Source organism: Physella acuta, unplaced genomic scaffold, assembly GCF_028476545.2.
Source record: "Physella acuta isolate Inbredline_101_S28 unplaced genomic scaffold, ASM2847654v3 ptg000089l, whole genome shotgun sequence".
In the NCBI taxonomy this organism is placed as follows: Eukaryota; Metazoa; Mollusca; class Gastropoda; family Physidae; genus Physella; species Physella acuta.
The window spans coordinates 387,613-397,500 of record NW_026731609.1 but is presented as its reverse complement, the minus strand read 5'-3'; the positions used below and the strand labels follow the sequence as shown (position 1 = coordinate 397,500).

At 33.7% G+C, this 9,888-nt stretch overlaps 1 long non-coding RNA gene across 1 annotated transcript in view; it reads right to left on the bottom strand.

Annotated features, from left to right (window-relative positions):
- LOC131927728 (uncharacterized) overlaps positions 1 to 5,140 on the bottom strand; it is a 9,262-nt gene extending 4,122 nt beyond the window's left edge. The window contains exons 1-2 of the long non-coding RNA XR_009383679.1: positions 5,096 to 5,140; positions 2,646 to 2,722 (exon numbers count right to left, since the gene is read on the bottom strand). This is a non-coding gene — a long non-coding RNA (uncharacterized LOC131927728). The remainder of the gene's footprint in view (positions 1 to 2,645; positions 2,723 to 5,095) is intronic.
- Between the last annotated feature and the right edge of the window lie 4,748 nt (positions 5,141 to 9,888).

The window sequence follows — 9,888 nt, the reverse complement described above, 5'->3', positions numbered from 1 at the left end:
TGCTGTTTTTATCTACTTTTAGCAATATTAATATATATTACTTTGTAGAAGTATGTAAGCGTTTATAGAATAGTCAGAGGCGTAGCGAGGGGAGGAGGGGGGTGCGGACCACACCGGGTGACACCATTTAGGGGGGTGACAACAAGGCAAAAAAGGGTGACAGGACAAATGATCTCAGATAAAATATCTCAGACAAAATATCTCACGGACAAATGATCTCAGGACAAATGATCTCAGACAAAATATCTCAGACAAAATATCTAACAGCAAAATTCTAATAGTGTATTGGATTATTTTAGTTAATCTGAACATTTTTACTTTCTCGTATATACGAAGTATAGAGAAAGTCTTGTAATTGTGCAAAAAAAAAAATCGAGGGTTTTACAAATCTCGACGTTTTACACCTCACTGATACGGAAAAACATAATTTTGCAATCTTGTCCGTATGTCTGTGTGTGTGTCTGTCTGTGTGTGTAAACACGATAACTTGAGTACCGTTACAGCTAGGTTGATGAAATTTCATATGTAAGTATTTTATCAAAATCGTAGATCCTGATCAACTTTTGAGCGATTTCCGATAAACGGAAGTGGTATTTTTTTCTACTTTGAATTTTAAAAAAAGCCTATAACTTGAGTACTATTTCAGATAGATAAATGAAATTTCACATGTAAGTAAAAGATCTAATTCTCTACCTTCTGTCAAATTTTGAGTAATTTCCGTTGACCGTAAGTACTAATTTACGCTATTTCCGATTTCTTAAAAAACGCATGTAAATTATAAAGTACTAATAATATTGCGCACTATTATGCACATATTTTTTTGGCGTTCACTTGGCGTGCAATTCTTTTTTCTACTAGATTTTATTCTATTTTTAAAAGTTTAAGTATTTAAAATGGATTAAAAATCATCTATATCCCGAGTTGCCATCCCCCGTAGTGTTATATTAGAATATTCGAGAAAGTTTAGGGGAGATCACTCCCGGTTTATTAAAAATGACTGCCATTTGGTATTGTTTACTATATTTAATATTGTTTATAGGCGTGCATAATAATTTTAAGGAATGTTTGCTGCATAAATTTGTCATATTGCACCAAACATTTTGAAATTAAGATTACTAATATAGTATTTGAAGATTAAAGAAATTTTTCGATAGACAGCGTAGGTGAGCTTGCTAAACATGAGACTATCCTACCATGTCAGGTGGACGAAACTAGATCAAAGGGAATGAAATGATAATAATGACACACGTTCGTATCAAGGTGGCCGCCCGCTTTGGTTGCTGAGACATGCCTTAAGGGAAAGACATCCGCCCTCCATGGACAATACAACTAGCATCTTAAGTCAATAGTAATGCGTTGGTTACACCTTAGTGATCAAGTGACAAAGGCTTATTTAAACGACAGTGGTCATCGCGAAGCTAAGTTTGTCGTAGTGTGCATGCAAACAAAGCCGTACTAGTGGTGATTAATCAGCTATGGCCTCTTTCGTTACCTCGCAGAAAGGTTTTAGGACATTAGTTTCTGGCGGATTTATGTTTATAAAAACCATAAGTGGAGTAGCAGGCAAAGAGATTTTGAAAATGTGAAGTTAGAACACGTCGAGCAAGAGTTCACACAAAACATGATCACATAGTATTGGAGAGGTGTGATCACAACTATGTACCTGCCAGCAAAGAAACGTAAGCGTTATGTTTTTGTTGATGATGCAATAAAAATAATAGTTTTACGTTACGAACCTAAAGACCATTTCAAATTAAAAAAAAAACATTTCACGTGTTTTGAACATTAATGTTGTATAGCTACCCTTACCGTATTTGTTTTATACTATATTATTTATTACACCTTTCAGGAGTAAGTTTTTTTTTAACTTTTACTTTTAAAAATCAGATGCTATTACAAAGATTACGTTTAATACATCTTTGATGCTTTGTCAAGTTTAAGAAATTTAATTTATTCACAATTATTATGCGTAGAAAAGTAAAAAAAAAAAAAAAACCATATTGACAGTCAATTAAAAACATTAACATTTTGCTGTGAGATATTTTGTCTGAGATGTTTTGTCTGAGATCATTTGTCCATGGTATCATTTGTCCTGATATATTTTGTCCTGGTATCTTTTGTCCGTGAGGTCATTTGTCCTTAAGATCATTTGTGCTGAGATCATTTGTCCTTAGATAATTTGTCCATGAGATATTTTGTTAGAGATATTTTGTCTGAGATAATTTGTCATGAGATAATTTGCTATGGAACTATCTGAAGTATTTCATAATGTAATTCCTTGCATGTAATTGCAGTGTGAATGTTTCTTTCAGATATTTTTCTCTGTGGTCGGACACTAGTTAAAGTATATATTTTCTAGATAAACTATGGATGTTATTACGTTTTTCTATCTACATTTAGCCACATTAATATATACTAATCTGTAAAAGTATATAAAGTTTATAGGATTGTTTGTATTTAGAGACAAACCTACTTCTTAAAATGCATCATACAAATAATAAACCATGGTTTTATTTGATTTTATAAATATTTGTTCATTGTTTTTTTAAGAGACTCAGCTTATTCTTATTAGTTTATTTAAACATTTTTCATATTTAGGTTTATATTTTCTATCTGTATTATACAAATACTAAATGGGAACAAACCCGAGAGGCTGACAATGAACAAGAGCACTAAAACTGAACTAGCGACGTCCATTTTTTCCCTTGAGTTGGTACCGAACCTGAAAACATAACAAACATGATCAAATTTATACTAGTATACGTATTGCTTCTGTACAAATAATTCTACTCTTTTGTCATTTTATAAAGTCAGCCTAAAATTTACCATTTAGCTGAAATGTTAAATACCAATTACAAATAAAATGGATTATTAACAACTCCTTTGCAGAGGCGTATCTAGGGAGGGAAGTGGAGAGGGGGACGGCTGCAAGGGCGCCGACCTGATTTGGGCGCCAAATAGGGTAGAAAAAAAGATTTAAAGCTTATATTAAGCGGCAGTTTTGAATTATAAATACAGTTTTAAAAAATTTACCAGCTACAAGCTATTATTTTCATATTTAACTGTTTTCTATCTTGATTGTGTAACTGTAAAACATATGCCCTTAAGAAACAGTGATAAGCAAAAACAAACCGCTTTCTTGCTTTTCTTAGATGGGGGGGGGGGGGGGGGCGCTTTTTCGCCGATTAAACTCGGAAGGATTTACGATGTATTGGTGAGTTGATAAACTTTACTACTTATAAATGAAACCAATTGTATTAAATCGTATTTTACTATCGTGGATGAAACGGTAAAAAAGGTAGTGACGTTAAAAGCCGCTTTAACAACCTTTTTCAAGATGGTGCCGGGGGGTGGGGCATTTTCACCAACTACATCGCAAGGATTTACACTGGATTGGTGAGTAGATAACGTTTATAACTTTAAAAAAAGAGTTAGTGACGATAAAACCCGCTCTACCAACTTTGTCCGAGATGGTGGGAAGGGGGTTCCAACAAAAATCTCAAGGATTTGTATTAAATTGGTGAGTAGATAACTCTTCTAAAACTTAGAAAATATGCAAATTGTATTAACGCGTATTGTGTAATAGTAAAATAATAAAAAGGTGATGAGTGGGGGAGCTTTTTAGCCAAGATGAATGGGAAGGTTTTACACCGAAACGGCGAGTAGATAAGTAATGTAACACTTAAAATAGAAACCCTTTGTATCAACGCATAATATACGATTTCACTAGCCAGTTTTGGAAAGAAATGACGCGACTAGTTCTTTAGAATATTCTTACGATTCTCCCAACTGCAACAAGAGAGATCATATACCTTTACTTGATTGCATTACATCTTAACCGGATCACTGTATTGAAGAGAAATAAATATCACGGATTCTTGTATCGCTATCCGATCAGTAAAATAGCAGTCTGTGGGAGCGGTGGGTAAAATACAATACTCTTGGCCGAAATTTTAAAAGCTAAGAAAATTAGTATATTGTACCGAATAGATCATTTTTGATTGTTTGTTTCATAACAAGTCCTAATACTGCAATTTTCATATAATAAGGCAACAAGATCTACTAAACGAAGTGAAAAGTGGTATAACACGACGACTGCTATTACTTGGTTATTTTGTTAAACTTAACTTTGTCAAACTGTAATACACTTTTATCGTAAATATTCTAAAGACACGACCAAAAGTAGACCAAAGAAGCTTGCACCTTCTACATACTAAACTCTAAAGCAGTGGTTCTAACCTATTTGGAGGTACCAAACCCCCACCAGTTTCAAATGCGCATTCACCGAACTCTACGTAATAGTTTTATCGTCCTCACTGACAAAATCTGATCGTGAATCATGTCAGTCGAGCGTGTCTCTTGACCTACGCCGAAGCCCTGAGACTGTTCGATCGACCCAGGTTAAGAACCACTACTCTTAACTCTTTTTATTTTCTTCTTTTTATTCTTTTCGGCTTCCTCAGGAGCATAGGCTTAGGCAACACTTTTTTAACTCACTTGGTTTTTATTAAGATAGAACCTTAATAATCAATAATCCAGCCTCCCCCATCTCTATTTCAAACGATTTCCTTCAGGAATTTTTTGTCTTCTGATCGCCTTATCATTCGACTTTACAATGAGAGTGGGGGCGAAACTTGAAGCTCCATAAGGTGTAGGGGGATAAATTATAAAGATAACTGCTATTCTAAAATATACACAGTCGAAGTTGAGAAAAAAACTGCTACAAGTCTTTACACGTTGATACTGTTTTGCTATATTTCTAAAACCTTTGTTTATTATATATATATATATATATATATATATATATATATATATATATATATATATATATATATATATATATATATATATATATAATTAGCGTTGGCTCGGTTCTTAAATCTTGTACGTATCTTATACTTTATAAAAGTTGGTTGGTTTTGGTTTCCAGTTTCTTCTAGATCTAGAGATCTAAGTAAAAGAAATGTACACTAATTAATCGAAAAAAAAAATTCTTTTAAATTGACCTAGATTCTATTATTTGAAAAGAAAGATAACTTAAAGTATGCATATGTCATTTACTATATATTTTATTTTAACGCTTATTTATGCTTACGTTATTTTAAAAACAAGCTTCTATCTTGCTGAAGATTTTAAAAAGAAAATATTTTACCTCTCTTCCGTATAATAGCAGTTGTGCTTAGTGCTGGATGGGTATTCCCGTTTTTTTTATATGCATGGGATAGAAATTATATCGGTACAATTATTGCATCGTTTTAATAAATCCGATTCTTTTGTCCTAATATATTCAGCAAATTTCATATATAAATCTATATACTATACACATTAAAATGTATGCAGCTCGCTGGCTTTGTGCTACAGCTTTCTTCTGATCGCAATGAAACTTTGGGGATATGACGGAAGCGTAGCCCTAGGGGGGGGGGGATGGGTAGATAAAAATAAAGCTGGTTTTAAGTTGCAATATTGAATTATTCATAACATAAGATATAGAAAATATATTTTACTTTTACAAGTGTCGGGCTTCCCCGCCCCGGATAATTTTATTCGCCCCTGCAAAAATTTAAGTGCCCCACCCCCCGAAAAATATCTGAAAGAAACACTGTCTGCAAGAGTGAGGTTTACCGGCCAAAAGTAGGAAACGAGGTAACAAGTCTAAATTATAGAATTGCAAAAATCTCGATTTTTTGTGCACGATTACATGACTTTCTCTATACTTCCTAGAGAAAGTAAAAACATCGCTCTATACCAGTGGTTCCCAACCTTTTTCGAGTGGCGACCCCCTTTTATAAAAAGTAAGTGACCCGCGACCCCCATAGAATTAAAAAGCCTAAATTAGTATGGAAATTAATAAGCACTAAAATAAGATTTTCTATTAGACTTTCAAAATGACCTACTCTTGATAACTATTTTAATAGCATGAGTAAAATTGCATACTATTCACTAAACCTTCGTGGTTAAGTTTTTAATTTAAAAAATGTGTTGAAAACGCCAACCTATGTCATTATAATTATCTTAATTTTGTGTTTAATCGAAGAACAGTATTGAAAATATATTCTCGAAAAGTCAATCAATTTTACGTTTGGGTATGAATGGTGAATACTACACCAAAATTGTGTGTTTTTCATCTTACTCGGAATCATTCTGCAAATCAAAGAATTTACCTTGTAATTCATCGGGAATGCTGGCAACATCAAGGGAAGAAGAGAATGGGTAATGCGTAAATGCAGATTCTTCTTTTTTTTTTCAGCTCAGAGAAATAGCGATGCAGTTCGTTGTCAAGAGATTCAAGATGCCCAGAAATCGCTTCTTTCAAAATTTTAATTATCTCACAATCAGATTCATTGACCACACAGCAGAGTTTCTCAAATTTACAATATTTCCAAGATTTATTTTCTTTACCGATTTTGCAGCTTTGATAAAAATGCCCCGAGATTATCATGAAAAGTTACAATATTCTTTCATTTTCCCGGAAGCTTCAGGTTAAGCTTATCTTGATGTTCGAACACATCTCTCCAATCACTCTATGTCGTTTTAAGTATACCAAAAAGTCTTGTTTCCTTTGCACATTCAAAAACAATGTGATTTCAGATTTCAATTCAAAAACACAATTTACAACATTTCGTTTGACAGCCAGCGTACTGTAGTGTAGAACCTCGTGATCTATATTAATGTTTTTGCTCAGTTCTTTGAAGGCTTCAGATTTTATATAATTTACGACTTAAACTAGCAATGGACTCTTGATGTCGATTGGTTGGGGCAGTGGTTAGGGAGCTAAATATTTTCTGTTATCTGAAAGCCCGATTTTGAGCTACACATAGATGGCGCACAATCCGTACAAACCCCCACAGCCGTTCTAACCCATTTTAATCATCCAGTTTCAAAAAAGGTATTTATTTTCTCCATGCTATCTTCATAAAAGAGCAACTCTTCTTTGCTATCATCCGCATGAATATAGACACAGACCATCAACTGCGAACACGAACTCACGTCTGTTGATTTATCAACTTGAAAAGCAAACAATAGTGAAAGCTTAATTTCGATAAAAATGTGTTATTTAACATTTACGTACATGCAGCGTTTGATGAGATTTTCTCCTATTGTTTTTTTTTTTTGCTTGGCATTTTCTATCGCGACTTCATTTGATGCTTGCACTAATGCTGGTGAAAACTTCCTGTTCGATCAAGTCTCTGGCGTTTGCAACTAGCTTCTTACCGACGAAAGAACTCCATATATTTTTTGGTGTGTTTCGAATGACTCGTCTCAAATGGCGTTTTAGTTTTGAAGATTTCATAGATTCGTGACTGAGAACAACTTTGTACAGTGCGCTTTGTTTCTTCTCTATTACATTTCCAGTGATGTTAATGAAGCCGAATTTCAAAAATTCTTCTAAATATTTATGTTTTGTTTCAAAACCCGTGCTCTATACCATCCTATACAATTTACATTACTATTTTTCGAAATTTCATAGAACAACTAGTGGTAGTTTAACTAAACTAATTATTTCAATTTATTTAAACGTCAAAAATCTTAAGCCCATGCTTTGTACTAAACAACCTCTTGAACTATTAAACAGCAGTGTTAAAAATAACTGTTCAATCCCTATTTAAAAGTAAATTAGTGCCTCGGAAAATGCGCGCCAAACGCACTGATAAACGTAATTTTTTAGCGCAATTTCCATTCTGGAGAATTGCGTTTATTAACCCGTCATTTCTGGATGTATGAATGAATGGATGGATGGATGGATGGATGTGTGTCGTATCTCCTCCTCAACGAAGCAATATCGATGACTAGTTCCAAAAGCAATTATGTTAAGCAAGTTACGAGGATGAACATAGGCCATAAAAATTCCGGGTTTCTTTCATGGATTTCCCAGAAAAGCCAAAAAACCTCGAAAAAATTCAGTTTTTTGCCCATATCTCGGCAACCAGACCACTTACCGACTTGAAACATGTACCAATCGATTCCTGCCATAATTTAGAACAATATTGCCGAAGAAAGTTTTCAGAAATATCCTTTCGTTCGGTCACAAAATTTTTTTTGAATTAATTAAAATTTGGACCGAATTAGTAGGCATGTTTTTCCAACCACACCACACGCGTCATCACGTTCAATAGCTGCGCCATCACGTTCAATGGGCGCGTCATCACGTTCAGTAGGCGCGCAATGGTTTTTAGTCATGTAACTCTATCGTAAATAAAACATGTAAAATACTGAAAAAAAATTAATAAAAAACGTTTTAATAACTAACCAATGGTTTTACTAACCCTGCTCTTGATTTACGCTACGACAGAGCTATTTTTAGATAACACAAGGAAATTGCGCTAAAATTGTCACTAGACTTTTTTTAATTACTTGTTTTATCTGTGATGTATATGCTTTTTTTCAGCCATGGTGCAAGTATTAATACTTAGTCAATATTAATTAATTTTTCACAGCTATTTAAAAACAATATAGAATACATTTTAAAGGATTTTTTTTTTCTTTTATCCAAAGGTTTTCTTCGTTTATTTTGGTGTTAAGTCAAAGAACGGGGGAAAAGAAAAGTTCAAATTCTTGATGCAGTTACATCCCTTTAATAGTAAAAAAAATTTAGCGGTAAAACGGGTCAGTTTTCCATCCCTAAATTCCTTATTTCTAATAATCTGGTGCTTTTCCAGGCACCACAGCTTTCTCCTTACGAAATATTAACTTTTAGTCGCTGCTGCAAGTGGTCGATCGAATTCAAGTACTTGATTAATGTATTTTTACTTTCTCGTATATACGAAGTATAGAGAAAGTATTGTAATCGTGCACAAAAATCACTTGAAATTTTAACAATTTTCACCGTATTACACCTCAGTCCTTCATCACATCCGAAGTAGGCTATGGAGGACTTATTTTAATCGGGCAAAAATTATCAATCCAGATTTATCAAAATTAAGAGGTTTTATGCGTAATCCAGTCTGAAAAACTGGACAATTCTGTCCGTATGTCTGTGTGTCTGTGTGTGTGTGTGGGTGTAACTTGAGTACCGTTACAGCTCGGTTGATGAAATTTCATATATAAGTATTTTATCAAAATCGTAGATCCGTATCAACTTTTGAGCGATTTCCGATAACCGGAAGTGGTACTTTTCCTACTTTGAAATTTTCAAAAGCCTATAACTTGAGTACTATTTCAGACAGATAAACGAAATTTCACATGTAAGTAAAAGATCTAATTCTCTACCTTCTGTTAAATTTTGAGTCATTTCCGTAGACCGGAAGTAGTAATTTACGCTACTTCCGATTTCTAAAAAAACTAATGTAAATTTTTAAAGTACTAATAATATTGCGCACTATTATGCACTTTTTTATTTAGCGTTCACTTGGTGTGCAATTCTTTTGTCTACGAGATTTTATTCTATTTTTAAAAGTTTAAGTATTTAAAATGGATTAAAAATCATGTCTATAGCCCGAGTTCCCATCCCCTGTTATTTTATATAAAAATATTCGAGAAAGTTTAGGGGAGATCACTCCCGGTTTATTTACATAAGATCTCGGTCAGTCTAGATCAGTTTTTGGTCACCTTAAAACCCGACTATTGAGATTGCTAGTTTTACCGTTATCGCTTTTTGGCAAGACATCAAACTTTACCGCAAATACCCGATCTAATTGTTAGGAGGAACAGCGTGACAGTCATACATCCCCCATTTGTTTTTGTAGATATATATTAATGATTATAACAATAAACATTAGGGGTCATTCGATTTTGACGTTCACGCGGATGCAAAAGAAAGGTCCAAATAAATCACTTTTGTGGATGCGTGTGGACAGAGTGCACAGTTTCTAAACTATTGATTTTTGTGGACGTCATAAATTTAACCACCCTTATTAAAAATGACATTTTGGGTATTTTATGGGCGTGAAG